The sequence below is a fragment of the Culex pipiens genome, chromosome 2 (assembly GCF_016801865.2).
Source record: "Culex pipiens pallens isolate TS chromosome 2, TS_CPP_V2, whole genome shotgun sequence".
In the NCBI taxonomy this organism is placed as follows: domain Eukaryota; kingdom Metazoa; phylum Arthropoda; class Insecta; order Diptera; family Culicidae; genus Culex; species Culex pipiens.
Window position 1 is genome coordinate 124,635,080 of NC_068938.1, and position 14,666 is coordinate 124,649,745.

Below are 14,666 nucleotides of genomic sequence, written 5' to 3' on the forward strand. Positions count from 1 at the left end.
AAGGGCACGGACGGACGGACGGACGGTGCAGGGAGGTCGTGACGGCGACGGTAATGGTCACCGATATGTGGATCAACGCCTACTGCGGGGCTACATGATCAGTTCATGAAACGATACGGTGCGACCAAGTCGATGGCTACTTTGATCGTCTGCCCCCAAAGTAATACTGCTGAACCGAATTCTGACACCGAGTGTGATTTGCGATTCTGCTCGTGGCCTCCTGTGACCTCCTGTGACACGGCAAAACTCGATCGAAGTCAGCTGAATAATTGCTGCATTATCCGATAGCGGATCCGATACTCTCGCCGGGTGTCGTCCCACCACCTGCCAGTCTGTCTGACCATCCAAACATTGGGCTGTATTGTTGTTTCGGTCCAATTGCGCGAAAAACGACGCGAAACCCGTCGCCGAATGTCTCTGAATGAGTCGCTTGTTGTAGTGCTCTATCGAAAATAAAAAGTAAGTAATTGTCATCGGCCACCATTTGGCTGGTGTCTGAACCACATTACGTGCGTTTTTGGCAAAATAATAGTCTCGCACTACCAGCCGTCAACAGTCCAAGAACTAGCTAATCGAAAACACGTTCAACGCGGGCCTGTCTCTTGTGTTGTGCAGCAGTGTCGAACGAGTCGTGGCAGAATCGGCACCGGAGTCTCCCATCGAATCCGAAGTTGCATCCAGAACTGACGGTGTGAGGCTCTACCGCGAGAGAAGTGTAACGAGCCACGTGACAAATTATTTCCGGTGCGCGCGCGAAAGCAAAGCATGGTGCAACGGTAACGGGAAGTGACAGCAACATCTGTGAATTTAGTGAAAAAAGTTAGAGCACAACAAGAGAAAAGCACGGGCAAACAGCGTGTAATGAAAAGCGTTGCAAAGTGAAGTGATTATCGAGTTTCAACCGAAGAAATCTCCAGCCAAACTGGATGTTACTAGATGCAACTGGTGTCGGTAGTTGGAAGCAGTTCAATAGGTTGGTACAGTGTCCGCCCTTAACTGGGTTCAGCAGGAAAATATCGATGATTTATGAACAAATTTACTACTACTGGCTGCTATATTTCGTTTTACTACTACTGAGTACTTTTCCCTCCACAATTGAACCAAATTCATTTACGTTAAGGTTTGTAGATCTTATATTTAACGAGTTTACCGCCGTAGCACAAGAGTTACATGAGAAATTCCCAACATCACAAATTAAATTTTTTGAATCAAATAGTATTACAATATGCTTTACCATTATTACAGCTATGCTTTTGGCAAATATAGATAACATCATAATATCCCGCTTACTTTTTCAAAATGTCCTATGTACATAAGAAAGCTATGGCGCATAGGTTGTTTTGAAAAGGTAATCTAGCAAATGTCACACCTTTTTCCGATCTGTCATTTTTGTTTATGTGGAAATTTAAATTGTTAGCAATAACAATTTTTTGTCCCCTGATTTTTTGGAAAAAAATGTAAGGGGTGGGACAAAAACTTGAAATAAAATTTGGCCTTTATTATAAATTTCCGGCAGTGTACAAAGGTACCTATTAAAAGGGGTTTTTTGTCTAACACCGAAACAATATAAGAATAAACTTTATAATAGATATAGAAATTCTCGCTTGCTCAATTTATAAAATTTTAACCATGGCCTGCCATAATCATAATGTAATTGTTATATAGTTTAAAATCCAATCAGTCGAGTTATTTGGATAAGTATTTATTGTAAAAACTATGTTTTGTGGAAGGTGATTGGAACGTCCTGGAATTCGAAACATGACTATTTGTTTACTCTACCGTCATTAGAAAATGGTGGGTTGTTTTGGTGAGATTTAGAAAACTTCAATTTTCGTGTTTCTTTTTCTGAAAGCGGCTCTATCTCAGCAACCCGAGGTCCAATCTTCAATGTCTCTTAGACATTTTTTTAGCAAATTTTCTGAACTTAAAAAAATATTTTTAGAAATGGTCACTCATGGTCACTATTTTTAAAAATCAAAATACTGCAAATATTTCGCTAAAATCAAACTTTCAGTGGCTATATCTTGAAAACAGAGCCCTTTATCAAAAAATCTGAAAAGTACTTTTCGATTGCAAATTCAATTTTGCATTAAAACATAATTTGTTTTTGCATGAAACTTCGATTTTTTACAAAAATCGCTTTTTTTTCAAAAATTGATAACTCGGCGGCAGATTGTTTGACCATGTTTCTCTATGGCTCAAAAGTTTAATGAAAAACAGTTGATTAAAAAATCTGCGATTTTTTTCCGTGTACCTATTTTTTTTTCTCAAAAGTCCTCAACAATACCTACAACTTTGCCGAAGACACCAAATTGATCAGAAAATTCACTCAAAAGTTACAGTTGTTTGAATATTTACATACAATTTTTGTATGGACAGCAGCCAAAATTGTATGGAGACTTGTATGGGTGAACCAATGACGCAAAATAGCTTATTTGGTCATAGGGAAGGGCCATACAAAGTTTGAGCCAAATAAAAAAATACAAATAAAATCCATTTCCGGTTTTGGTAGAGAATTGCTCCATGGTATACTGGCCCCACCTGAACAAGATTTTTTAAAAGCTCTCAACAAAAATAATCAAATTGTTAATCATAGGTGCAATTCATTGGTCACTACTGATCTTGAAAAAATGACATTTTGATAAAATGAACTTTAAAACGAACCCTAAGTCACATTTTGGGCTTTCCAAAACAAAAAAGAAAGAAAACAGAGGATTTGAAAAACACCATTCAATCTCGTGTCCCGTGGCGTTTACGTCGTTTTGGCGGTTATGTGGAAGTAGAATTAATTAATTGCATTGCTAGTATCAATTCCTCATATTAGAAATATTGGAAATAGTAAGAATAACGATTATACGAGCGATTGTTCCTCTTGCCCCACTTTCCCCTATTCAGGTTATGAACCTTTTTTCGATATTCTGGTCAGCCGGTATTTTGGATAAACAACAATCAAATTTGATGAAGATTGATTGAGCTTGAGTAATACTCAATGAGTTATGTGCTGAAATTTAAATAAACCCTCTACAACCCATTCTTTTTTTTTCGTGTTCAGGAGGATATTTTGAGCACTACGAAAACCTACGAAAACCTTAACTTCTCTTGTTTTATATTTGGTTGGTTGAAAAATGGATTTTTGGCGAATTCGAAGCCCGCCTAGAGGCGGGGTTGGGTTGTAGATGGTTAATTCCAAAGTGGAGGAGTTTTCAACTTTCGGTCCATTAAATTTAATTTACATCACATGGCTATTTCCTTTGTAATTCAGTCACGTTTCAATGTTTAGAAAGTTTGGAGCAGATATCTCTTAATCTGAATTAAACACATAGAATTTAAGTGTGATGATCAGATTTTCAGATTGACGGCTTAAACTTAAACGTACTCTCAAATTGGTTTTATCTAGTTCTTACTGGTTCCTGCAAAGCCTACTACGCTATACCCACGTTTCCCGGTTTAGTCCTCGCCGTTGTCTGCGCGCACATTGATAAGAATTGCTCATTGTGTGCACTATTGTGGCCAGAAGCTTCTCTCTTTTTCTGAGTCTGTGTCTCTTCTGCAAAGCCACAATAAATCGTTGGCCATGACTTGGATACATGACCATGTGGCAACAAGCAGCAAGCAACAGCACGTGTTCCAGTAGATTGTGTTTTTGCCTGAAATCGCTTTAAAGAAATTTTGTTTCTTTAATGGTTTAAATTTTGAGATGTTCACCACGATTGTTCTTATGTATAATGTGATAATTAAATCATCCACAATCAAAAATTTGCACCTCAAGCAGATTTCAGCGATGTTTTATTCGTTTCAACGAAACTATTCGCGATACATCGTCTGATCTGGATTTAAGCGGTTGTATAAACTTGAAGCAACACTTTCGATCCAGCATCCAAGAGCGTTCGTTAGCGATAGTGTCCGGATCGACCAAGTCCGTCGAGAGTGGCAAAACGTGTGTGCTCGGCACTCCATTGCAACACATATATCTCAACTCGAAAACGCAGTTGTAAAGGTACAATATCTCTTCACTCTGCAGTGGCTTTCAGCCAGACTCAGATTTATGACGTCGGTTGTACAGACGAGAGAAAAAGAGAGCGGAGATCTTAAACAATGAATAATCTCGCGATCCTTTTTATCAATTGAGTCAAATTGAATTAGAAGCTTTATGACAAATTTAGATGTTGGCTGTATTTGTACAGTTCTTATTTGATTATGTGGATTTATGAGCTGCTGCTGAAATACGCGGGTTCTTGTGGCGTTTTGTTTTGACGACGTGATTTGGAAAACGCAAGCGTATTTTATTCATGAGAAATGGTTGCAGAACACCATGCTTCTCCATTAGTTTGAGATTTGTACGAAGATTAACCCGTACAAGCTAAACGTGGGGAAATTCTCGCGTGTTTTGCATATTAAGCACTCGCTCTTAACTCCATCCAATCTGCTGATTTTACTATTTACACAACCTATTTTGTAAAACTGTTGAAAGAAACTTGCTTGCTCATTTCTTATTGAGCTATTTATCATTCGATTTTAGTTGAATACACTTTTTATGTTTGCCACTATTTAGACAACCTTTTAAATACAAATTCATCAACAATAGAGAGTCGCTTTTATTACATTGAAAAAGTCAAAAACACTCACATTATGAAAGCTGTAATTCATGCACCCAGAACTAGGCATCGGCATATGAGAGGATAAAGAGCACGGTTCGGTAGTAAAATGGTACTGTGTGCGGACGTAGAGCATAAATCCCGAAATTACCGAGAGTACTTTACTCATGGGTTTTCCAAAAATGTTCATCCATTAAAAAAAAAGAGCCGGTTCTGAGACTCGAACCCAAGACCTTCGGCTCTCTCGCAAAATAGTACTTTCCTTACGTTTCTTTTCGGGAGGACTATCCGCTCGGTCTTTAACTTTGGGTGTTACAATGGGCCGAGAGAAGGGTATATTTCCCCAAGATTTCAATTGGGGGTTGTTTTTTACCCCAAATAAAGATGAATTTATGCTAAGCTGACTTCTTTGAACTAAGTAGTACCGTAAAACGGGGTGACTTTGATAGGTTTGAGATTTTTCCGCAAACTGAAGAGTACAAATTAAATACGTACGGAATGGTATGGTATGACTGGGATCCGTGGTGTAGGGGTAAGCGTGCCTTTCACCCAGTCGGCCTGGGTTCGATCCCAGAGGGTCCCGGTAAAATTTTTCGAGACGAGTTTATCTGATTACGCCTTCCGTCGGACGGGGAAGTAAATTGGAATGTTTTCAGCTGTTTGCACGTCTTCCATTGAAATATGGAGGGCTTTTTTAAAAAAAATGACCCCCGATTTTTCTGCCCGAACTGCACCCAACTGGCAGTCGCATGATTGTGATGCATGGCGGCATGAAAGTATATCAGATTCTGCATGAAATCTGTCCTCATGCATTTTTTGCGATATAAGGGTATGACATTTTTGCCCGTTACCGACAATTATCGACATTACCGACGGCTTTTCGGTTGTATTTTACAAAAAAAACCCTTATCAGAACGAGGATTGAACCACACACTTCTTGATTAATGATCCGACACGCTACCACCGCGCCATGAACGCTTGATGGAATGAGAGTGAAAGAGCATCAACATATTCTTCTCTTTGGAGTGTTGCTCGGGGACGGGCCAGCATTATATGTGTTGGTGAGAACTGGAGATCGCTGTAATGTGTACACGCGGACAAAAATGATCTACGGGCTTGCTGCAAAAAATGTTATAAATTGTGACATTTTCTGCAGCAAATCCACTGTTGCAGATTTTGAGCAATATTTTTCCTTTGGGTGTAGCATGTCAATACGATTCCCTCGAACAAGAAACACTGTTGGATGACTTGTTTTTACCATATCGTTGTATTTGAGCATCATTTTAGTTTCATTTGGCCTAATGTCACCCCCTCTAAGGGGTGAGATTGGGTCAATTTTCAAACTATTGGCATTTAAGGTAGTGTTCATCAAAATCCACCATATTTTGGGAAAATGTCAGTAAACTATCTAAGAACAAATCTACGTTGAAAGATTTTCGATGTTGTTTAAATTGTTTTGTTATTAAGAAATTACGAGAGGTGTATCGTTTTTTGACCCATAGTCACCCCCACTGACGGTACACAATTTTATTGGTTTTTCTGATAGTTCATATGATTTTGAACTAAACCGCATCATTACTTCAAAATTGATGAAATCACATATGGGTCATTCCATCTCAACTGTGCACGAAAAAGTGCAAATTTGAAAATTACCCTCTCCGATCCTGCTCAAATTTGGCAGAGCTGTTGATACTATCAAAACATGAAAGAATCCCGAATTTCATCCAAATCGGACCACCCCCTCCAATGTTGTACCTCCCAAAAAAATCGACTTTTTGGCGATTTTTGACCAAACCTCCTAGTTTCAAACGACGATAACTCAGGAACCACAAATCTTAGAGGGTCGGTCTTAGACTCAATTTTGAAGGAAATTGGACGTAGAATCCATTTCCGTGATCAAAATTTTGATTAATTTATTTTGTCTACCTGTATTGCGCAATTGAAAACTTGAAACGGCCGTATCTCAAAACACCCCAACATATTTTTTTTATTTGACCTCACCATCGTGTTCCCCGGCCAATTTTACATAAGAATCACTTATCGACAGAAATGAATATGTTTCGTTCCAGAGATATCGAATTTTAAACTTTTGTGTTTTCGAGATAACCTACATCAACTTCATTCACCACATCTGCTAGAATCACACAGGCGGGCTGATCAATAACTGCTACCTGGTGTTATGGAAGATGATTAATTTAATTTATATTTCTATAATTTTACGCAAATATTTATTCAAATGGCTAATACCTACCTTGATCAATCTATTTTTGTGAAAGAAATATTTATTGGGTTATTTTACGTGTTGCTAACCGTTTTAGAGTACCTCCGAGGCAATGACTAGGGCCTTCATCATGGGCGGTAGCAAAATAGTGCCATTCAGCAAAAACCCCAAAACCTGCTTTATTATTATTATTATTATTATTATAGTTTATTATTGACACTTTACCACAATTTGGCAAATCCGATTTATGGTTTAAAAGATTGATCATATTAAATCAATTTTTATATTGTGAGCCAGCTCCATTTGATTAAAAGAATCCAAAAATGATGTAAGAAAAAAAATAATACTGTTGTTCGGACGGTGTCGAAATCATCGCAACTAAATTTGGGGAATTAGCCGCTTTGCAGCAGATCAATCTTTGTGATTTTCTTACATTTTTCAGTTTTATACTTTCCAGAAATCCTTTTCCTACTCCTTGTGATCGTCCTTCACTAGAGTACAACGTATCAACAAATTTTATTAATTTTAGGTCATATTTTTTACTCAGTAATGTATCGTGCACTTATTGTTCAGTGTTACTAACAAGATTAATTGCATTTTCCTGCTCGCTCCGTCGGAATCCAATTCTGCCCTTTACTGTGTGTCGTTATTGCTCTGTCCTGTGGGTTAGCACAGAAATTCACTTCATTCATTTTTTTTTTAGCAGATAAACATTAGTGAATCAACTCCAGTTTCCTACAGTGTTATACAGTCAATTTTTGCCCAATTTGATAAAGATTATTTATGATGAAAGATTTTTTCAATAAATGGCCAGGTAGCAGTTATTGATCAGCCCGCCTGTGTGCTTCTAGCAGATGCGGCGAATGAAGCTGATGTAGGTAATCTCGAAAACACAAAATTTTAAAATTCGATATCTCTGGAATGAAACATATTCATTTCTGTCGATAAGTGATTCTTATGTAAAATTGTCCGGGGAACACGATGGTGAGGTCAAATAAAAAAATAAGTTAAGGTGTTTTGAGATACGGCCGTTTCAAGTTTTCAATTGCGCAATACAGGTAGAAAACATAAATTAATCAAAATTTTGATCACGGAAATGGATTCTACGTCCAATTTCCTTCAAAATTGAGTCTAAGACCGACCCTCTAAGATTTGTGGTTCCTGAGTTATCGTCGTTTGAAACTAGGAGGTTTGGTCAAAAATCGCCAAAAAGTCGTTTTTTGGGGAGGTACAAAATTGGAGGGGGTGGTCCGATTTGGATGAAATTCGGGATTCTTGCATGTTTTGATAGTATCAACAGCTCTGGCAAATTTGAGCAGGATCGGAGAGGGTAATTTTGAAATGCTGTTCCGCTTCAGATGGAATGACCCAATGGGCATATGACCCATATGGCACGGACTTGCTTTGAGCGGCAGTAAAGTAATTGTATGAACATTTTAACATACCTTTACCCGGCTAAAGCTCACAGCTAAAAAAGTAGTAATCCAGCTGCGCGTAAAAGTGCTGGGTGTAAAATAAATATTGCATTATGCATGCATATTGAAGGTGATGTGCATGCTTTTGAATGCGATTTTACCATCGAATTTTTTGCTGTGTAAACATTTGTTAAAAGGTTTCAAAGAATTCGTTAATCTATTAATTAAACCTTATTTTGTAAACTTCAAATATTAAATAAAAATGGCCAAAAGTGACCATTGTCCGTAACATACACAAGCTTTAATGTGTCACTTTATTATTTTTAAACACAGTTTCATGAGCTTAAAAGGTAAAATTTAAGTATCAAAATGGCTTGCATTGCCTGATACGTACTTTAACCTCGTTCTACTCCTCAGAATAAATCAGGAACTCATTACTAGGTATTTTTTTTCCACCGAGATTTAACTGCTGAGCTGTCAGTTGTTTTTTTATCAAACATATTGAGCTATGGTAAAATAACTACTGCACGGTGTATTTTTCCGAGAACATTAACATAAAAAATTTGGCAAGTCTGATACTTGGCACCATGAAAGAAGGGCTCTTATCCCGACATTTTGCGGGGTCCGGCGAAATATTTCGTCGGCACATTCATAAAAAAATTATGGATATGAACATGAACCCATCGATTTCCATCGACTTTTCTGAAGAAAAATCCTATGAAATCGAAAAAAAAGTTGCTCTAGACCCCCCGATGAAATATTTTGCCAGACCCCGCAAAATGTCGGGAAAGAGCCCTTCTTTCATGGTGCCAAATATCAGACTTGCCGAATTTTTTATCTTAAGTTTATTCTAGGAAACACACCGTGACTGAAGTTCAGTAAAATCAATGAAAAATAACCGTACCACGGTAAATAAATATTATTTACAGTAAACAGAAATCTTACTGAATTGAATTTCATGGCTTCACTATCAAACTTTATCTTAAAAGTCTTAACTTAGAGATTTAAATTAATTTAATTTAAATTATTGCTCTTTTCACTTAACACGCACATTTTCTGAGCGCAATGGCACTTTGTTTAAACAACTTTTAGCGGTTCTATCCCATTCCCCAGAATCCCATTCCCCAGAATGATCCATTACCCAGAAATGTTCAGGACCATGAAAAACATGTTAAGTTTTCCATTTGGCATAATGCCATTTAGCATAACGCCGTTTTGCGTAATGTAATTTGGCATAATGGTCAATTGGCATAATGATATTAAATTTTCAACATTAATTCATTGTTAGAATCGCTTTAAGACATCGTGACTTGTGATAACTACTGACACTGATTGATTTTTTTTTTTCATTCTGAAGGAAGGGATAACTCTCTTTACTAAGGATAACTGCTAAGGAAAATTCAACTTTTGCCAGCATGCTGCAATTATCACAAGTCATGGGAGGCAAAAATCAACTTTAAAGGGAATTTTCAACTTTTGTCTGCAGTTACGACAGTCAAGAGAGTTTTCTTTTCTTTAAAGAAGGTGAAATTCAACTTAAAAGGGAAAATTAAACTACTGTCAGCAGTACTGACAGACAAGAGAGTTTTTCCCATCTTTAAAGAAACAAACTCAACTTTAAGGGGAAAATTCAACTTTAAAGGGGAATTTTGACTTTTGTCCACGGATACGACAGTGAAGAGAGTTGTCCCTTCTTTAAAGAACTCAACTTTTGTCAGCAGTTATCACAATAAGGCGAAATCTGAATACTTCACAATTTTAAACTGATCACTGTTATGAAATAAAATACAATGGAATGGATTTCTGGGGAATGGAATTCTGGGGAATGGGATTGAACTTTTAGCTGTCTTTATTGGAACATGTATTATTATTATTATTAGTTTTATTATTCGTGTCGTGGAATATTTATAAATTTATTTCACCGTATTGTTCACTTTGAAATTTACTTTGTTTTGCGAGAAGTAAGTTTATTTCAATGTGTAATTTTTCTCACTTAACAGTTCAAATCCATATAAAAAACTATTTTCAGAGCTTTAGTATTTATATTCCGGGCACGTGATATATGATGTTATTTTTTTACATCGTTTACAATCCTGGCAAATATATTACTCACCCAAAAAGTTTGCGAAAATAGCTCTTTATTCAATGAGTTTAAAGATAAGCGACTACGTCACAGCCAATAGGAGATAATCGTCTATATTATGGTATGATCGTTATCAGATACTTTAAAATTTCTTCAATTGCCCCCTCTTCCCTAAACTTATCAAGTCAGATATTCTCAAAAACAGCGGGTAAAAAATACCAGCTTCTGCAAGATTTGAACCGTTTGCACAGTGATAACGCCATTATCTTGATGGGGGAGCAGATTTATTGTGATGTTGGCCGCCGCCGGTAGCGTGCGCGGCAGCCAGCATCCCGAATCCCCGTGGCAAACTGCTTCGTGATTGTGACTATAAAAGCGCATGACCATCCCGGTTACCGTCTTACTTTTTGTGGTTTGCTTGCAAACCTCAAATACCCCTAGTGGTGTTGTCCCCAAGTTGAGCGGTAGTCACAAGTGTAACGAATCTCTAGCGGAAGTAGTGATAATCTGCCATAACCAGTGGGAGCGTAAAGACAGCCAGGTGAGTTTCCAGACCGCGATTCTAAACCCGGATTTGAACACGTGCAACTTGCGGGATTTTTCAGCTTTTTCCTAGTTTGATCCAGGCAGGTCCTGTTGGAGTATTGCATTATTTAGTATTTTTTATTTGTGCAAAATCAAGTACTCGGAGGGAAAAAATTCCACTACTTTGTGGTGCTGAGTAGCAGGCGTTGACATATTCGAGGCAGGTTTGGCGGGTGCCCTGCCCAGCCCAGTCGGCCGCAGCCTGCTGCAATTATCTCTCGATAGTACAAGGGGTAATTTAGTCAAGGGGTGGTACATTGCTGCTGCGCAGATTTAAATCATATCAAGAAGTGATTTAGAATGAATAATCGCCCGGAGCGCCACTTCACTTTGTACGATAAATTTGAATATTCACGCCGTAGTACGGCAAGGTTCAGGTTCAGCAAACGGGTTCAGCTGAAATTAGAAATTTTAATCATCAAACAAGGGAATGCAGTTGGGCAAGTTTGCTGTACTCTAGGATTTGCGGCTTATCTAAAGTCTGCACGTCTAGATGTGATAAATTAGCGATCAGATTTATTATAATGAATGCTTTTACGTTAGTTGGTAGTATTTTTTGCATATTGTTCCATAAATCAGCTTAGATAAAACATTTTGCTGACGTGGTTGGGCCCAAACACCTCCACATGTTACTTGTCTCTAGGCTGTAAATTGACCAAATGGTCGTATTTTTGAAAGGTTTTATTCTGCAGTTGTATCTAGAGAACAATTTTAGGCTAATATTTAGCAACGTTTACCGAAAAAAAATCTCTCTTGAATTTTGTCACAAACAACACACTTTCAAGAGACATAAAAAAATCAAACAGATCCCAGCTAACCACCTTTTTGTAAATTAAATAATGTTTATGTTATAACTTAGGCACAGAAATATGTCCTCAAGGACAGAAAAAGTAGTTTTAAACATATTTCGAAACATTTTCGAACAACTAAATAACAAAATTACAAGAAAACGAGTTTTTGGAAAAGATATTTTTTCCTGATGGTGCCCTGGTGCACCACTACAATATTTTGCCTTCCTCACTGAGGTAAGGCTATGATGAAAAAAATGAACTTTTTTTAAGAAAGCTCGCAGACCCACCATCATGTATACCTATCGACTCAGAATCAAAAACTGAACAATTGTCTGTCCGTTTGTGTTGTATGTGTGTTACAAGGATAGAAATCATGTAAGCAAATCCGGTAACTCTGTGTTGTTGAATTCGGCAACATGGAAATGTTTTCAAAATCGTCAACATTTTTCTCGATTTCGCTGCAATTTTTCGAAATTGATAACTTTTTTTAAAAATCGAACAAAATGTTGACGATTTTGGAAACATTTCCATGTTGTCGAATTCAACAACACAGAGTTACTAGATTAGCTTACAGGATTTCTATCCGTGTACCAATAATGTCATAGACCGAGTTTCAATAAAATTTAAGTTTCGATAAATAGTTCAAAAGTTATACTTAAAAATGTGTGTTTCTCATACCTGATTTTTTGACCAATTTTGAAGGGGAGTGGCGGGAGGGATGTCATAAACTTTGAAAAATATTTGCAACGGCCTAAGTGAAATCAATAAAAAAAATCTTCGACCTTCAAAATCTTTAGAAATGATTTTCAATGTGAATATTTGAAATAAAGAAAATGTGCACATTGAATAATCTGAGACATTCTCATTTTCATTCTTTCAAAATTATGATGTGATAAATAATACTATAAATACGATACTTAGTCCACCTTTAGGTGGTTGGTACCTTCCTCACATTCATAAAGTCAATACATTTAGTCAAAATAGAAACATTCCCCCTTAAGCGGTATCGGAAATATACCCATTTTAATCACACTAAGCCGTTCGACCAATTCTCATCACTTTTGCCGTTTTCCGCTATTAAATCAACATTTTCAGATGTATCAACAATGATGAGTTGCTTGCTCACTTTTATTTGAGCTATTTATTACTTTGGAACAGTCAAAAACATTTTATTTAAGCTGTAATTCATGATCAAAGTGCTGATAGGCCGATAATAGAAATAGGCTGAGAAAGGGTATCGTTCCCCTATATGCACTTCGGAAGGAACCGGTCAAGAAAAAATCAAATGGCAGCAGCGGCGGCGAGAGCAAGCCAGAGAGGGTCAAAAAACGCCCCAATAAATCTCTCCCTCTCCTTTGTTCTGCTGTTCGTAAAGCAGTTTCTTGACCCCTTCCCTTCCGATCTGCGTACTAGCCTTTAACATGTTAGACAAATCAACATTAATACTCAATTTTTTTATAGGAGTTTCAAACTTCAATCTTTCTAACACATCGGTAAGGTATGATAGAAAATCTACGACGGGTCTTCTGAAATGTAGTAAAGATCGTTTTTTAGCATAACTTTTGAAGCACTTAACTAAACTTGCTGATTTTAAATAGATACTTATGGGACCCCAAGATGGATCGAATGAGACTAAAACGGTCAAAATCCGTTAAGTCAATCCGGAGATAATCGAGTGACAATTTTTTGTCCACCCACCTACACACATCCACACGGGCATTTGCTCAGAACATGATTCTGAGTAGATATGTATACGTGAAGGTGGGTATAGATGGTCAAATCAAGAAGTTCTTTTTTTGAGTGATTTTATAGCCCTTCCTCAGTAAGATGAGGAAGGCAAAAATTTCGCCATCCTTCCAAAGCGCCTTAAGATGAATTAAGTTTTTTTTTTAACTTCGGAAAGAAGCAACAAAAAATCAAGAACATATTTCACATTTCTGAAAACGTTGTTGCAAGATTTATAGTTGATAGTTCGAGTTGATAGCAAACTGTGAGGTTTCAAGTCCTGTTCCAGAAACCGTGTCAAAACGACAGAATTCCTTGGAAATCATCTACGTCGTCAAGCGCAGTCCCAGAGCGAAGACTGTGAGTGATTGTGTGACTAATCAATCGCGATGTTTATACCTCACATTAGATATAATCTGTCCAATTTACACACTTAACAGCTCTAATTGGGCCAACAAACAGTGCCATTTTCATACCACTTCCATAAAATCTAGTGGCGCACGGCGGAAGCTTAAAAAACGCGCGGAGATAAATCGCAGGTCAAAATTTGTTTGTTTACTTTGCTCTGTTCAAGGCTCTTTTTTTCGCGTGAATAAGTGAGGGGATTTTCATTTTTGATGAATTTTTGTCCGGGGTTTGAATCATCCGAGTGAGAGTTATACAAGAATAGGGTCGTAATTGGTAGAGTGTACAACTTACTACGAGGCCCCCCTGCTAATGGGTTTTGTCACATTTTAGCTTTGAGAAGGACGTTTGATGTTTGGCGTTAGATGATTCATCTGTGTCGTTCGAAAATAACTTCATCACTAACATCAAAAACTCAATATTTTGATTACCTAAGTATCTTTAATACCTAATAAAACTGGATTGGTAATTGAACCTTATAGTTTGACCTTAAACCGCCTTCAATTATACTTCCATTTTCATAACTATAATAATAAGTCGAAACTCACGTAAACAGCCATGTTATTTCTAATGCGTCAATATCAATAATTGTGTTAAATTCTTTTTTACACAAATCTTCGCAACAGGTGAGAAAAAATTAACACCCGATGAAAACTGAAACAATACCAATGTTTTTGCTGTCGGACACGCACTTTCCTAGTGCACAGAAACAACTTTATAATTGAACGCAATCGGACAGTTCATTCATCGCTCTGATTGTTTAAAGTTCATGACGTTCAAAACGTGACTTTTACTAGATATTATCTCTCATTACATATTTTTTTCAAGCTAAATTAGATGGATGAA

The 14,666-nt window shown here is 37.2% G+C and overlaps 1 protein-coding gene across 2 annotated transcripts in view; it reads left to right on the forward strand.

Annotated features, from left to right (window-relative positions):
• Positions 1–950: 950 nt before the first annotated feature.
• LOC120414990 (synaptic vesicle glycoprotein 2B-like) overlaps positions 951–14,666 on the forward strand; it is a 43,376-nt gene continuing 29,660 nt past the window's right edge. Inside the window, exon 1 of one of the 2 annotated variants that reach the window (XM_052707551.1) lies at positions 951–973. The gene's annotated coding sequence lies outside the window, so the exon portion shown is untranslated. Of the gene's footprint in view, positions 974–10,696; positions 10,856–14,666 lie in introns of those variants that run through there. The other variant, XM_039576347.2, reaches the window with a different exon arrangement.